This window comes from Heloderma suspectum, chromosome Z, assembly GCF_057233095.1.
Source record: "Heloderma suspectum isolate Gila_16-S chromosome Z, 16-S_ref, whole genome shotgun sequence".
NCBI lineage: Eukaryota > Metazoa > Chordata > Lepidosauria > Squamata > Helodermatidae > Heloderma > Heloderma suspectum.
This window is the reverse complement of record NC_139476.1, coordinates 860,828-877,278: the sequence shown is the minus strand read 5'-3', so window position 1 is coordinate 877,278 and position 16,451 is coordinate 860,828. Positions and strand designations below refer to the sequence as shown.

The 16,451-nt window shown below is 54.3% G+C and overlaps 1 protein-coding gene across 2 annotated transcripts in view; it reads right to left on the bottom strand.

The window, feature by feature from the left end:
* Positions 1–16,451, bottom strand: part of LOC146333445 (guanine nucleotide-binding protein G(I)/G(S)/G(O) subunit gamma-7) — a 128,383-nt gene that overhangs the window by 49,913 nt on the left and 62,019 nt on the right. The gene's annotated exons all lie outside the window — the stretch shown is intronic.

The following is a 16,451-nucleotide window of genomic DNA, read 5'->3' as shown; positions in this document are numbered from 1 at the left end:
AGCCCAGGCAGGAGCCAAGCAGAACCTATGTCTCAGCACCAGTTTTCTTCTCGGTCCACCTTGTAAGGAACTCTTTGGTGGGCCCTGAGGCAGGGTCTGTGCTGCCGCACCCCCACTTTAAAAGGGGAACAGCAGGACACCTGCAGCTGAACAGGAGGCAGCCCCACAGCAGGGGCTCAGGCACAGGCTGGCGCCCAGGGCAGGCCAAGACACCCTGGAACTCTGCTGCCCGACACCCCTGCAAGCAGATACGCATCGACAGAGGGCTGTCCATTCATCGGGTAGAGTAATCCACTGAAAACACCAGCTAACCCTTTCCTTAAGAGGTGCCTTCAGTTTGCTGGTCAGCAGACTGGCAAAACTCCCCCCGCAAAAAAGCCTAATGGTTTTAAACGCAGGGGCTTCTCCGCACAGGAGCGCCGGACAAGAGGCGGCCTCTCCCCTGCAAGTATGCTGGGCGGAGGCCTCTTCGGAGATGCTGCCGCCGCACCTGCACCCCCTAGAACGGAAGAAGGCAGATGCCGTTTGCTCCAGGGAGTGGCTGGCCTTCTTCTCACACGCAAATATAAATCGATGAGCTGGCAGAAGCCCATGCCCCGGAGCAGCTCATCAGCTGTCCGTCTGCTGGGTCCCTGGGGAGATTTGTGTGGGTAGGGGGGATCTTTGCAGGCTGACACAGATTCCTCCCCACCCATGCGATGTGCAGCCCACCACCTTCAGTAAGAAAACAAACTCTGAGGTCTCCATAGGAGGGGCCACCCCCTCGTCTAGGGTACAAGGGACTCCAGAGCAGTTCTCCTTTGGAGCAGGCCACGTCCCCCCTGCCAGGAGCACAGGAGCACCAGAGTGGACACCCCCCCCCCATGCTGTTGTGCCAAAGGAGCGTTTCATCTCCTTTCCCCTGACCACCGATCATTCACTACTGTTCCAGCTTCTCCACGGTTTCCCCCCATGCTGAAAGGCCAAAATGCCACTCCTAAGGCTTCAATGCTGGCAATCAGAGCTAGAAGCTAAAAGATGCTGGGGGTGGGATATTTTGGCCCCGCCCCTTCTGCCTTTGGCCCCACCCACCCCTGGAATGCGGCCCCCAAGGGCTTCTCTGAAATGGAATTTGGCCCTCGGGCTGAAAAAGATTCCACAGCCCAGCATAGCTGGCCAAAGGTGCTCTGCGAATCCCTTTGGGACCACGGAGCAGAGTATACTTTTAATACAACAGTATTAATACACTATTAGTATTTTTTATGCGAAGAGAAAACTCCCTGGAAAAGACCCTGAGGCTGGGAAAGATTGAAGGCAAAAGGAGAAGGGGACGGCACAGGATGAGATGGCTGGATAGCATCATCGATGCAATGAATATGGACTTGAGCACACGCCGGGAGAGAGCGGAGGACAGGAAGGCCTGGCGTGCTGTGGTCCAGGAGGTCACGAAGAGTCGGACACGACTAAACGGCTGAACAACAAGTATTTTTTAACACAGCAGTATTTCCTGCACCAGTCAGAGGGCTCATTTTCAGACTAAGAGGGCAGAAACTGTCTATCGAAGGTGCTCGGCTGCAAACACTGCGTCACCCAGAGCGGCAGCGTCTCGTCCGGGTTCAAGTGCCTGGCCAAGGAGGCCCCCTCGAGGACCATGCCGTTCAAAAAGAGGAATCGCCACCATGCCTATGCTTCACTAGCAGGGAGAAGAAAAGGCAGCGCAGGCCGTGCTCGAGGTATCGCTTCCTACTCTTACGCAATCTGAGCAAGGAGAAAAAGGTGAGGAGGGAGAAAGGGCAAGGGAATGAGTTGGAGAAACAGAAGAGGCTCTGCACCATATATTTATAGCATGAGGCATCCTCCCTGCCACTTCACCTCCACACACTACACACACACCCCAACTCCCTCTTTTCTCTCTGAGGGATCCCTGACACATGGGGAAAGGCATTTTAAATGCATTTGACACACAAGGAATGGGGGTTGCAAAGCAGGGGCCAGTCCCGAGGGACAGGGCATCCAGCTGCCGCAGCCTGGCCAGACCGTTGCACACGCCTGCTCCTGCTGTATCAGACTTTGCCCAACCTGGCGCCATCCAGATGGGCTGGACTGGAACTCCCATCTTCCCCTGCCAGCATCGGGATGATGAGATCTGGCAACTGTGCTATACTGTCATTCATCATGAGGATCTACACCGCTGGGATGTTTTTAGCATCTCCTAAAGCCAGCTACGCATGAGACAAAAGATGGTGCATGCACCCCCCCCGCCCCCATGCACATCTCTCACCCCGGTCCCTGGAGGAAAGGTGAGCTACAAAAGCCCCTTCCAAAGGAACTGCAGCGCAGGAGTTATGCCTGCATGCCCAGCGGGGAGAAGTTGCTGGATTGATATCGTGAAGCAAGAAAGTGCTGGACTCAGTGTTAACTCTCCCCCAACCTGGCACCCTCAGATGTGTCGGACTACAGGACCTATCATCCCCAGCCACTATGGCCATTAACACATCTGGAGTAACTCTTGTTACTCCTACTGACTTATACCTAGGAAAAACTGACTGAAGTCTCTGGCTTCATCCACTGGTGAAAGATCCAAGGGGTGCCAGGAGATCCAAGGGGTGCCAGGAGTCTGCCCCCCACCCCCGAGGAGCATCACAGCAAGGTGGAGACCAACTTGGCTCCATGCACTGGCCAGAGAAGGAAAGATGCAGGGGGCTCATTTCGCTCTTCCCTGCCAGAAGGAACATGCAGAAGAACTTGGAAGCTCAGAACTGGTGCCTGAGGTTTGCCTTTTTTCCCTCACCCCTCCCCATCCTTCTTCCTTTTGTGTCGTGTCTCTGTGTCGTGTCTTTTGGATTGTGAGCGTGCAGGCAGGGGCTGCCTCAATATTCATCTTCCTAAGCCGCTTCAGGAGGCTTTTGGGCTGAAGAGCGGGCTAAAAATACCGTAAAGAAACTCGTACAAATATTATGGTGGCTGTTGCAGGATGACTAGTTCAGGGCGCCTTCCCCTGAGCCCAGCGGGCAGGAGGCATCGCGTGAACACAGAAAGGAGGATCCAGCAGGCGCCAGGCTGGCACACAGAGGTCTCAGCCTGCCCCAGGGCCAAAATGGCCGGATTCCACCTGCCAAGGCATTTCACGCCTTTCAAAGGGAAATCCTGAGAAGCACAAAGAAGGTTTATGGGGAAGCTCTGCCAACTGCCGACAGCGTCAAAGTGGCTGCCAGTCCGTGCAGGGCGATTTGAGAGGTGCCAGCCACAGCCTCAGAGGTGCCAGCCACAGCCTCGTTCGCAGGAGCAGGGAAAGAGACAGAGACTCGGGGTGAGGAGAGGAGGTGTGATGTTGCAAGAGCAGAGACAGCTTTCTTCCACCATGGAGTGCCAGCCAGCCAGCCTTCTGAAGATTCCCCGGGACACACCCTCCCTGCTGCCCCGGGCGGGCCAAGCGGAGCAAGTGTGGCCCTCCCATGCTGCGCTTGGCGTTCCTTTGCAAGCAGCATCCATGCCAAGGCCTCCCAAAGGAGCATTTCCAATGCCGACCCCCTGTCAGGGAGACGGAAACACCCGTGAGGCATGCAAAATATCTCCAGGAGGGGGGAGGGAAAGAGCTGAGCGCTCTGTTTGTTCTTCCACACATTCTCCCAGTTCCTGGCTTGCTGCCTGTGGCTGGCTAGAGGACTCTGGGAATTGTAGTCCAGCACCAGGGAAGTCCCAGGTTGAGGAAAGCCGGTGTGCACTGACTGGCAGCAGCAGCTCCCTGGGGTCTCGGGCAGGGCTCTTCCTCTGCTGTACCTGGAGACACTGCTGAGGATCGAACCTGGGGCCTTCGCACGCACGGCATGTGTGCTCTGCCACTGAGCTACAAGCCTTCGGCTAAAGATCAGCTAAGATTCCAGCCCTCACAGTTCTGAGGAAAGGGCTGATTTAAAGAGGAAGCCGCCTTCTACTGGGGCAGGCCCAAAGACAACAGCTCTCCCGGGGTCTCAGACGGGGGTCCTGCTTGGAGGACGCCGGGGATCAAACCTCGGACCTCCTGCGTGCAAAGCAGGGGCTCCACTACTGAGCTATGGTCCTTCCCCTGAAATAAAGTAAGGTTCCAGTCCTCGAGGTGCTGAAGAAAGCACTGCTTTAAGCAGGAGCAAAGGAAGCTCCCCTTGCCCATCTAGCTCTACCTACGGGTTCTCTCCAGGGTTTCAGACAGGGGTTCCCCTCCGCTGTACCTGGAGATGCTGCCAGGGATGGGGCCTGGGGCCATTGGTCTGCACAGCATGAGTGCCCTCCGGAGCTGCGGGCCTTCTGCTAACGACCAGCTCAGGTCTGAACCGGGGCCCTCCTGCACGCAAAGCAGGGGCTCTGCTACAGAGGCCCATCTCGGCTGGGCTGGTCCACTCCGACCAGCAGTGGCTTTTTAGAGGGAGGGTCACAGCTCAGCAGTTGAGAGCCCTGGCCCTCCGGATGCTCGTGGACTACAACTCCCATCACCCCAGCCAGCATGGTCTGGGGAAGGTTGGGTGATGCTGGTTACGCCCGATGGGCATTGCAGTCCAACAACATCTGGAGGGAGATGTCCCTGGAGCAGAGAACGCTGGCTTAGGCGACCACCGCCTGGCCTGGTCCTTCTGTCTTTCCCAGGATCACAGGGAGGGGAAAGCCGCTCCCAGCCCAGCTACCTGGAACTGCTGGGCCCAGAACCTGGGAGCCGATGCATGTCTGAAGGGTGCTCCACTGCAGGACAGCCGCCTCCCCCTCCTGGCGGGGAAGCGCGCAGACAAGCCTCCCCCGCAACCAGCCACAGAGAGATTCCTCTCCTGCTAATCCGACGCCAGCCCTTCCGAGAGAAATCCAGCCAATGGAAGTGGCCCAGCGCCGCAGCGGGCTTGCAGAAGACAGACTCTCTCCAACCTCTAATTAAGAGCCGTAAACAGTCTAACTGGAGGAGCTCTCTCAGCAACCAAGATTTTTCTGTCTCCTGTTCTGGCAGCTCCTTGTTAGCATGCAGGCCTCCCCCGCCGTGCCCCTCCGCCTGCAGGGTAAACGCAAGCAGGGGTTTGTGCTGGGGAGCCCCAGCTGCCCAGGCGCACACCGAGGCAGGCCGGGTCATAAGAAGCAGCTCCAGCCATGTCGGTGGACTGGGCATACTCGGCCCTTTTCATGGGCCGGGTGGGGATCGCCAAACGGGCCAACTGACGGATCTCTGAGCACCTGAAGCCCCTGCAGAAGGTGAGAGACCAAGTGAGTTCCTCCGCTAGACCTCCCAGGCCATGGAGAGCAGGGAAAGGGTTTAGTCAGTAATAATGCCACTCCAGATGCTCACACAGAGATCTCCCTGTATACGGCTCCATCGTGGGTGTGAACGATGCAGAGCTCCGAACTGGGACGGCCCGACAGAAGAACAAGGATATGGAAAAGGGCGACCAAAATGATGAGGGAGCTGGAGCAGCTCCCCCGTGAGGAAAAGCTACAGCATGGTGGCCTTGCAGTTTAGGCGGGGAAAGGCGGCTAAGGCAGAGGAGACATGCACAAGGTTCATAAAATTATGAATAGTGAACGGAATTATGGACTTCCCAGGGGCATCTGGTTTTTCAGCATGTAACTCCTTTGCTGAGGAACTGCACTCACTCCCTGTTCACTACTGGGCCAGCTTTAAGGTTTTGCTACTAGTGTGCAAAGCCCTAAACAACTTGGAACCAGGATATCTGAGAGAGCGCCTTCTCCCTTACCAACCCACCCAGTCACTGAGGTCATTGGAGGGCTTGCTCCTGGCAGTTCTGTATGAACCTGTGGGCTGAATGAAGTCCACCCAGAGAAGAGCCTTCAGTGTGGCTGCCCCCTTTCAGTGGAACTCTCTGCAAGGGATGTATGAGAATTTCATTTTTGCTCGCAAAACATGCGAGCATGCCGTTTGAAGCCCTGAATGTGACAGCAAGCACGGGCACACGTCAGCCAAAAATGTTTGCAAATTGCTGGACACGTGCTCACATTTGTGCAAATTTCCCCTGTAAACTGAATCAGCCCTACTTTGGTCTATGGAGGAAAGTCGCGCAAATTAGGAAATTTGTGCAAATCTTGGGAAATGTGCATACATTTCACGTTCAATAGCTGCTCAATTTGTGAAGTTTTCCCTTTTGCGCAGAGTGAGCACAGGAACTGAGCACTAACAGGAACTGAGCACGAGATAAGCAGCGAGGTGAAGTTCAGAGAATCCAAGCAGTCCCAAACATGGCTCATTAGCTCATCTCTACTGCCTGTCTCTGGAGGTCAGGCAGGCACCAATACCGTGTTGTTGTGCTGAAGACGTCTTTATTTCAAAAAGCCTTTCTCAATGGAGCAGCTGTGCTTTTTATTGGTGTTCTGCTTTTTAAAAGCTTTTAATACAGAGTTTTATTCCTTGTATCTTTTATTGTTCACCACTCCGGAATCTGTTTAGATGTAGAGTGGTACATAAATGTTGTAAATAAAGAAACAAATCTGGCTGGCTGTGGCTGAAAAGAAATCCTCAGGTCAGATGGGCCTTTGCTTCAGTCCAGCTCTTCTTGGAACAATTCTCAAGTCCAACCTGGCAAGGAATCCCACTCAAAAGAAAAACACAGTGGCCTCAAGGTTCCCTTCACCACAAGTTCTGAGCCCAAAGGACCACGCCGTCCCTCCACATTGCAAAGGCATCTGCTTACTTGTACATGCTCTGCTTGACTCTGCCTCCCTTGTGTGGGTTTTTGGGTGGACTCATCAACTATGCTTTAAAAAATAAAGAGGTGACACGTTTCGAGAGACCTCAAACGTAATCCTTTGCAGGCAGCAGGTAAACAGCTGGCTGGTGATGAAAGAGAGGAGCGTTTCCCAGCGGGGGTCATGAGTCCATCAGCACCTCCTGCAGCCTCGCGCATGCAGCGTGCCATGCTCACGCGCAGCAGTCAGGAAGGGGAGGCTGGGGTGAGGAGGCCTCCAGTGGTCATTCCTGGGGAAGCACCGAGGAAATGGGTCACTTGTGATGCTTGCAGGTGGGCTTTGGCTGGGAAAAGACTGTTTGGAGAGAAGCTGCTTAGAAAGCGTGCTCAGCTCTGTGAAATCGGAATGTTTTATACCATCCCTGGCAAATGCTACTATGGGTTCAAAAAAAAACCAGGTGCGATGCTGTCTCGGTCACTTCCAGCTCCCCTACTTGTCTTGGGTTCTGGCTCTGCTCTCCAGGAACCTCTTAGGGTCCAGATCTTTATATTTCCGAGGGCTGGCTCTTCTCATGCAGGAAGTGTACAGACATGCATGCATTACCTTCATCATCATTTCCTTTATATATTATATTCCTCTTGCAAGGTACCTAAGTGGCGTACATGATCCCCCTCCTCTCCATTTGTGATTGTCTCCATCAGTACTTCCTGCTTTGGATTTCCTTCTCTAACCTCACTGTTCACAATTCTCTCCCTCCACCCCCACCCCAATATGTACTATCTAAAATACCAGAAACTCTCCACAAAACCCTGTGCATCTGATGAAGAGGACTCCAGGCCACAAATAAACTGGTTAGTCTTTAAGGTGCCCCACGACTCCTTGTTCTTGCATCAATAATCCTTGAGTACTGCACCCTCCCCACCACCCCCACACTGCTGCTGCTTGTGTAAAGGGCCCCTGCTCACAAAGGCCCTTTCCAAAGAGTGCCCTGAACTAAGGGGGTTGTTTTCCTTCGGCTGTCCCCTGGTATGTCATCCTTGTTCAAAGAGCACATGAGTCAGAGACAGTGGGCCACAGACACAAGGCGACGTAAGCTCCTTTCCCAGGGTGGCGGGAGGAGAATGAGCTGTGAAATGCAGGCAGACCGGCAGCAAACAAGCCCTCATCTCTTATCAGCGCCTCATCAGCTCTGCCCATAAAGCGCCTGCTGAATGTCGCTGGTTTTAAGAAGGGGGAAGGGGTTTCCCTGGCTGGAGCAGCTACAGGCCAGTTTCTCCAGTCTTGCGCCACGGACCAAATGGCAGCCTCTGGGACAGGTCGCCCGTCAAGGAAGCTGCACAGTGGCAGGGCCCCTCTTTGCCGGGCCCCTCCTTGTGGGCTGAGATCATCCAGACAAGTTTGCACAGGCTGGCGGGGGTGGGCTTTTCCCCAGGGTTGTTTTCTTGAGCTGAGCAATTCTGATGCAGCAGTTGATGTGGAGTCCAGCTGTCCATCCAGCAAGCCAAACTGTCACCCAGCTGTCCTAACAGGCGGCTGCCGGTCTTTGGGCACACAGGGAAGGCGCCCGAAAGAGGCTACAGACCCGCATCTTTATAACAGCCCCATGAAGGTTAGACAGAACTAGCCTGGATCCAACCCATTATTGCTTTACGCTGCAGCTTCACAGTTATTTTTAATGTTTCTAATTATTAATAACAAAAATAATGACAGCCAGTGTGGTGTAGTGGTTAGACTGTTGGGGTGCAACTCAGGAGATCCGGGTTTGAGTCCCCACTCAGCCATGAAGCTCACTGGGTGACTCTAGGCCAGTCCCTGACTCTCAGCCTCACCTACCTCACAGGGTTGTTGTAAGGATAAAATGGAGAGGAGGAGGAGCAGGGGAGCCTCCTTGGGCTCTTTGTGAGAGGGAAAAGGTGGGATACAATAATAATAACAACAGCAGCAGCAGCAGCAGCCCTGTGCCTCACGTATGATACATACATGCCTCTCCAGGCTTTCAGACCGGGGGTCTTTCTCAGCCCACCCTGGAGTGCCAGGGATTGAACCTGGGGCCTATACCACCCTAATGGCAGAAAGCGAAGAGGATCTACAGAGCCTCTTGTTGAGGGTGAAAGAGGAGAGTGCAAAAGCCGGTCTGAAACTCAACATTAAAAAAACTAAGATCACGGCATCTGGCCCCATCACTTCCTGGCATATGGAAGGGGAAGAAATGGAAGCAGTGACAGATTTTACTTTCTTGGGCTCCAAGGTCACCGCAGACGGTGACTGCAGCCATGAAATTAAAAGACGCTTGCTCCTTGGGAGGAAAGCTGTGGCAAACCTAGACAGCATCGTAAGAAGCAGATACATCACCTTGCCGACAAAGGTCCGTCTAATCAAAGCTATGGTTTTCCCGGTAGCAACGTATGGCTGTGAGAGCTGGACTATAAGGAAGGCTGAGCGCCGAAGAATTGATGCTTTCGAACTGTGGTGCTGGAGAAGACTCTTACGAGTCCCCTGGACTGCAAGGAGGTCAAATCAGTCCATCCTAAAGGAAATCAACCCTGAGTGCTCATTGGAAGGACAGATAATGAAGCTGAAGCTCAACTATTTTGGCCACCTAATGCGAAGAGAAAACTCTCTGGAAAAGACCCTGATGCTGGGAAAGACTGAAGGCAAAAGGAGAAGGGGACAGCAGAGGATGAGATGGCTAGATAGCATCACCAATGCAATGAATATGAACTTGAGTACGCTCCAGGAGAGAGCGCAGGACAGGAAGGCCTGGCATGCTATGGTCCATGGGGTCACGAAGAGTTGGACACGACTGAACGACTGAACAACAACAATGGAGCTCTGGGTCTTCCCCCGAGGAAGCTGCCTTCCACCTGCGATGTCTGCGCTTTGCCACAGAGTTACAGCCCTTCCCCAAAGGCTGCGGAGGAAGCCGTCTCCCAGCACGGATACCTGCCCTGCTCCATGGCTCGAGGTCGCAAAGCGAGCGGTGCCGCTTCCTACTAGCAAGGGCACAGACACCCGACATCGGCGGTGTTCCCAGCCCTGCCTCTCCTGGGGACCCTTGGGAGATCCCTGGGGCATGACGTTGGACCTCCTTCCAGCAGCAAGTGGGCATGCCCTCAGCATCGCTGGCTGTGCCCACGTCTTTGTCAGTGGCCATGTGAATGAGGGAGCAACTGAGTGACTTGATATCGGGGGTGGGGGTAGGCACATTTTAGGTCAATTATTCCTGGAAAGCTCCAGTGTTTGGGCTGAGACTCTCTCATTTTATGGTCACTTCTGCAATTAAGGCAACTGCTTTTGCATGTTTCTAATTCTGGGCTGCTGACCGCAATGAAGACGAGCCGAGCCTCCCCCACCGTGGTCCTTTTCGGTTCAGTGGGGCAGTGGTCAGGCTAGAGAGCAGGCGCTCACTGCGCCACTCCTCATAGCCACAGGGAGAGGCCAAGGCTCCAGCTGGCTGTGTCGATCCGTCTCCACCAACCCGTTCTAGGGCGTTTTCATCTGCTAAGAGCAGGTCTTTTGTGAAGCTCATGGGTCGGAATGGGCTGTTCCAGGCCAAGCTGCCCCAAAATAATTTACATTACAGCAAGGAATATATATTGTTGCTGGGAAAATCTGTTTCTCCCCCAGCTACTGTGAGGACACAGCTAAGCTCAGAGGGAACCAGGAAGTCTGAGCAGGGTGGCAGACGATGTTGGCGTCCCTGCTGAGAAACAAGTCCCAGGGCTGCATCCCTGCGAGCACTGCTGCCACGACATCACTGGTCCAGTTGTGTTGGACTACAACTCCCAGAATCCCCCAACCAGCTGTAGCAGTTTGCTCGAAGGTGTAGGAGCCGCCTTGTGCAGAGTCAGGTCACTGGCCCAAATGACCCAGTGCGGTTTGCTCTGACCAGCAGGGGCTCTACGGAGCACACCCTCCCCCTCCACGAGGCCAAACAGCCTTCCTCCCAGAGATTTTGGGAGACAGCAGGGCTGCCCTCCGTCTATCAGGACAAATGGCCGAGGAAGGGGAGAAGGCACGTGCAGCTGGTGCACCGCCACGGAAGGCACCGCTTGCAAGCTGATCACTCGTGCCAGGGGCGGCATTTTTGCCCGTTGAAGGGAAGGGAACTGGCCCAGCAAGGCGGCAGCCAGAGGAAAAGATCAAACATCTTGTCCCAGCAGCCACAAGCGCGCTCTCTCTCTTGCTCGCTCACTCTCTCGCACACACATAGGCTAGCCAAGCAGCTGGCCTCCTCTGGCGAGGCACTGTGACTGGATGTGCTCAGCACGGACAGTACAGACACACTGTATGTGTGCAGTTTGTTTGCTGTGGAAAAACTGAGATAAGTGCCCAGCAAAGGGCAAAGGAGGGGAAACGAAGTGCTCTGTGTGGGGTCGGGGGGGGCCAGCGTCAAAAGCTGCTGCAGCTGCAGCAACTGCTGCCCGTTTGGGGAGAGCAAGACTGCCCTCCTAGCACCCCCGGCCTGATGGACAGGAGGAGCACCCCAAGAGGGAGCAGCAGCTAGGCAAGAGCTGGCTAGACAGGATGAGGGGGGAAGGCAGAGGGGAAGGGGTAGGAGGCACCTCCCAGGGGCCTGGCCTCTGGATGCCCAGGATGGCCAGCTCCTCAGGGGGAGGGGGCAAGGAAAACAAGGCTTCACCTGGCTCACACAACATGGCAAACCAGAGTACAGGTGAGTACCGGCTGCCACTGAACCTGGACTGTCTGAACCATGGGTTGTTGCGCTGTGTGAACCAAGCCACACTGTGTTAACCACAAACAATCCAGAGTTCAGAACTCCACAACAAGCCCTGGTTCTCTTCATGGGTTGTTCGCGGAGTTCTTTCAGGTGGTCTGGGGGCTGTAAACACCCTCCCCAGAGAATGGGGCCCTGGTCCCCTCAAGGACCCACTGTGACCTTTTTGCATCACACTTTGGGGCCAAAATTGCTCGTCTTCGCAGCAAATGTGATGTTGCTGTTAGCACAGTTCCAGTCAAAGTGTCTGATGCCCAATTTTGTGGGATCAGCTTCAGTTGTGGTGGCCTGATGACACTGACAGGGTGCCTGCCGCCAACCACACACCCTCGTGGCTAATAAAGCTAGCTGAGGGGCATGACTGGGTGAGTCCAACGTGTGGTGACTGCTTGCCTTCGGGAAGGGTGGTCCCTGCTGCTCTTAAGGAGACAGCAGTGTGGCCACTCCTGAAGCAGCCCACACTGGACAAAACGGTATGAGACAACTACTGCCCAGGCGCAAATACCCCTTTCCTAGGGAAGGTTCTGGAGAGGGTCGTGGCGCAACAACAGCAGGCACTCTTGCAGGATGCTGATTATCTAGACCCACTCCAGTCTGGGTTTCGTCCTGGTTACGGGACTGAATCAGCTTTGGTCGCCCTGATGGATGACCTTTATCGAGACAGGGATGGGGGAGTGCAACCCTGTTAATTCTGATCGATCTCTCATCAGCTTTTGATACCATGGTATCCTCCTGGACCAATTCCGTCGGAGGCGCTGTGTTACAGTGGTTCTGCTCCTACCTGGGGGGCTGATTTCAGAGAGTAACATTGGGTGACCATTCCTCGGCCCCTTGGCATTGAGCTATGGGGTGCTGCAGGGCACCATCTTGTCCCCAATGTTGTTTAACATCTATATGAAGCCGCTGGGAGCGGTCATTAGGGGATTTGGAGCCAAGTCCCATCAGTATGCTGATGACACACAGCTCTATCTCCCTGTGACATCTGAATCAGGAGAGGCTGTGCAAGTCCTGGACCACAGCCTAGACTCAGTAATGGGCTGGATGAGAGCCAATACACTGAAGCTGAATCCTGGCAAATGGAAGCCCTGTGGGTGAGTGGTTCCCGAGTCCAGGAGATAGACCCACTGCCTGTTCTACATGGGGTTTCACTCCCTCTGAAAGATCAGGTCCATAGTTTGGCGGTACTCCTAGATCCATCACCATCGCTGGAAGCCCAAGTGGCTATGACAGCTCAGAGTGCCTTTTACCAGCTTCGGCTGGCTCACCAGCTGCGGCCTCTCCTGGACAGGGATAGCTTGGCTACAGTGGTACAGGCGCCAGTAACCTCAGGACTGGATTACTGCAATGTGCTCTCTGTGGGGCTGCCCTTGAGGCTGCTCCAGAAGCTGGAGCTGGTGCAGAACGCAGCCACTCAGCTGTGGTTGGGAGTGGCCCCTTTCCTTTAACTCCTTTGCTGAGGGAACTGCACAGGGTGCCTGTTCACTACCGGGCCACGTTTAAGGTTTTAGTAGTCGTGTACAAAGCCCTAAACAGCTCGGGACCAGGATACCCGAGAGCGCGCCTTCTCCCTTACCAACCTGCCTGGTCACTGAGGTCATTAGAGGGCTTGCTCCTGGTGGTTCCACATGGACTATGGCCCGGCTGAAGTCCACCGGGAGAAGACCCTTCAGCATGGTGGCCCCCTTTCTTTGGAATTCCCAAGCCCCAGAGGTCAGGCAGGCACCAACACTGCGTTGTCTCCAGTGCCTCCTGAAAACAGCACTCTGCCAGGAGGCATTCCTTAATTGACCAGTTACGGTTTTTATTGGTATTGTGTTTTTAAACAGGTATAATTTTAATGTGGTGTTTTAATCTTTTTATTCTTTTACTGTTGTATCTTTTGTGTTCACTGCTCCAAAATCTGTTCTAGATATGGAGTGGTATATAAATATTGTAAGTAAGTAAGTAAGCAAGTAAGTACATACATACATACAACACTTGGTTCCCTTTCGTTTAGGAAAAAGACGAGTAAAGGGATTAGACAATCCATGGAGGATAAGGCTATCAACAGCTACTAGTCCCGATGGCTCAATGCTACCTCCATTATCAGGGTGGGTATATGCCTCTGTGTACCAGTTGCTGAGGACCACAAGCGGGTGAGTGCTGCTGCGCTCATGTCTGGCTTGTGGGCTTCCAGTTGGGGCAGCCGGTTGGCCACTGTGGGAACAGACTGCTGGAAGAGATGGTTTGATCCAGCACGGCGGTTCTGATGTTCTAAAATGGAGGCATTACAGCAGGCAACAAGCTGATGAGGAGGCGATGCATCACAAAGAGCCAAACGCCGCTTCAAGCAGCAGCAGCAGCAAAGCCCCTGCACACGGGAGCAGCAGGGTCCATGAGGAGTAAAAAGAGCTCCTCGCGCAGACGCCAGAGGCACACGCCAGGAACGCGGGGCACCCACTGCTCCTCTCCGGCAGGCTGTGACACCGCCTGGCAAAGGGCGGCTTCCCATTTTGCCTCAGAGGCATGCAGTTCTGGGACACGGGGCGTCATGTTAACCACACGCACAGAGAAAAGGAGACAGAAGGTGCGCGGCTGTGACAGGAAAAAAGCAAACTGTGCTGCAGCAGCACCAGCAGCGACACACACGCTTGCCAACAGCCCGGTATCCACTGGGAGCGCCTGGATGCAGTGCCGCACGTTCCAGCGGTCTCTCCGCCGTCCTCCGGAGGCTGCCTGCTTTGCGCAAGCAGCCCTGCGGCCTCTGGAGGAGCCGGGAGAGGGGCCTTTTCTGGGCTAGCCCCCTGCCCCCAGGAGGACCCGGGGATCCAGGAGATACCATCTTCTCCTCCTGGCCTCTAACCCAGCTGGACTTTTTTCTTATGAAGACCTGAACATGTCCGTTACAAAATGTAACATTTTTTATGGAGACTTTAACATTTCCATGAGCTGCCTCGGGCCGTGTGATGTAGAAAGGCAGGAGGAATAGTTTAAAAAATAAAATAAAATAAAGACAACCGTGGCAGGAGGAGACGGAGGTGCCCATGCTGCCCAGAAATTAATTTGGTATGGCGCTTCTGCATCTCCCTTCCACAGGAGGAGCACAAAAACCAGCCTCTGCAGAAAGTTCAGCCTTCAACTTTCTCCAGGTGCTCCTGCCAAAGCAAGCGACGCAGGTGGGCTACCAAGGAGAGGGTCTTTTTGATGGTGGCACCCCGCTTGTGGAATGAGCTTCCCAGAGCAGGTCACCTGGCACCTATGTTGTGCTCCTTTCAGTGGCTAAAATACTCCTAGGCGTTTTAGTCTTTCTCTGTCTGTCCCTTTAAAACCAGTTCTTGTCTTCTTACACATTTACACTGCGCCTAGTTTTCCCTTTGGTTCTATATAGCGCAGTTTTAAACTTTTTGAAGTTTTTTGATTATGTTTCAGCATGCCCTATCTTATCTTTTTAATTGCTGGAGGCTGCTGAGGGAGCTTCAGCTATTGGGCAGCACGGAAGCATAATAAACAAACAAACACATATTTTCTAAGGAACTCCTGCCCGCGCCCGCCACCCTCACCAACCGCTTACAAAGGAGCAGCACCAACGCGACAAGGTGGCTGTCAGGGAAGCCTTCAAGGAACGGGGTGTCCTGGGGATGTCCTGAAATGACTCGGCCTTGCCCGAGGAGCTGCTCATCCTGACCTTATCTGACCCAGAGCCAGAGAGCCAGCCACACAGAGCCATCGAACCGCCCTGCGGGGAGGGCCGCAGGAGGCGCGCTGAGGCCAAACAGCTGCTCCAGGGGTGCCCTCCCCCAGCGTCCCAGATGACTGCTCCCTCCCCGGCATCGGGCAAAGGCACCAGAGTAGAAGCAACGGCTGCCAAGAAGGCAGCGCTCCTTGCCCTGCAAAACAGCAGCAACAAACAGCACGGTGATTTCCCCAGCCAAAAAAGGAGCCAGAGAATTAAACCGCAGAGAGGCTCTGCCCACCCATATCACCGCCCCCGCCCCACCTTTACACACACACACACACACACACTCCGATGCTTCAGACCTTCACAGAATGAAGTGACACGCTGGCAAATGAGAAAAGGGCAGCACTCCAACCAGCGACTCTGAGTCAGATGGTATTTTGGGCTTCCAAGTTAAACCCACACCCCAAAAGCCATAGCAACCAGCACCCGGCAGCAATGCCAAGCACCATTTTTAGTCAGGAGGAATGAGACACAACTGCCGGGGAGGGGGGAGTGGGAGGGGGGGCTGAATGGAACATAACATAGCATGCCCGCTGAGCAGAGACGGGGTTTTTCAAACCATTTCTGGAAGTTTAAAAACACGCTGTTCGGAGGAACACAAATAGATCCCTTTCTGGTGAGCGTGGAGCGAACGGGATGCCAAGAGAATTCATTCCACTTTCGTAAGGACAAGGGGCAAGCAGGGATGCTAGGCATAGCGGCGAATTGACCAGGGCCACCCAAAAGCCCCCATCGCGGGGGTGGGAGGAGGAGGAGGGAGGCGAAACCAAAAGAAAACAGCAGAGCGGTCAAAGCCCCACCTTGCTTCCAATTCATACGTAGACCCAGAACTGAACTGGGGAACTGCCACCTCGGGCATCCCTCAAAACCTTCCGCCACTGGCCTTGTTAAACAGGACCCCAAAGGACTTTCTATTATGCACCATTAAAGACACTTTGTAGGAAGGGTCACAGATGGCATAACCCCAACTTAGTGCCCCCCAGATGTATCGGACGGCAACTCAACTTGGCCCATAGAGTCCTTCCTTGCATGGAAGCAAGCAGAGGAAGAAAGGCCGTGTGGTGTAGTGGTTAGAGCACGGGACTGGGGAGACCCAGGTTCAAATCCCCACTTGGCCATGAAGCTCACTGGGTGCCTTTGGGCCAGACTCTCAGTCAAGTGCACCTCACAGGGTTGTGTGAAGATAAAAAAGGAGAGGAGGAGGGCCGGGTAAGCCGCCTTGGGTTCTTTGCAAGAGGGGGAAAAAATGCAGGATATAAACATAAGAATAAATGATTGACTGACTGACTGATTGATTGATTGAATGAAGGCCTTGCTCTCATCCGAGCCTCAGAGATGTCTGCAAACAGCTGCAGCACAGCC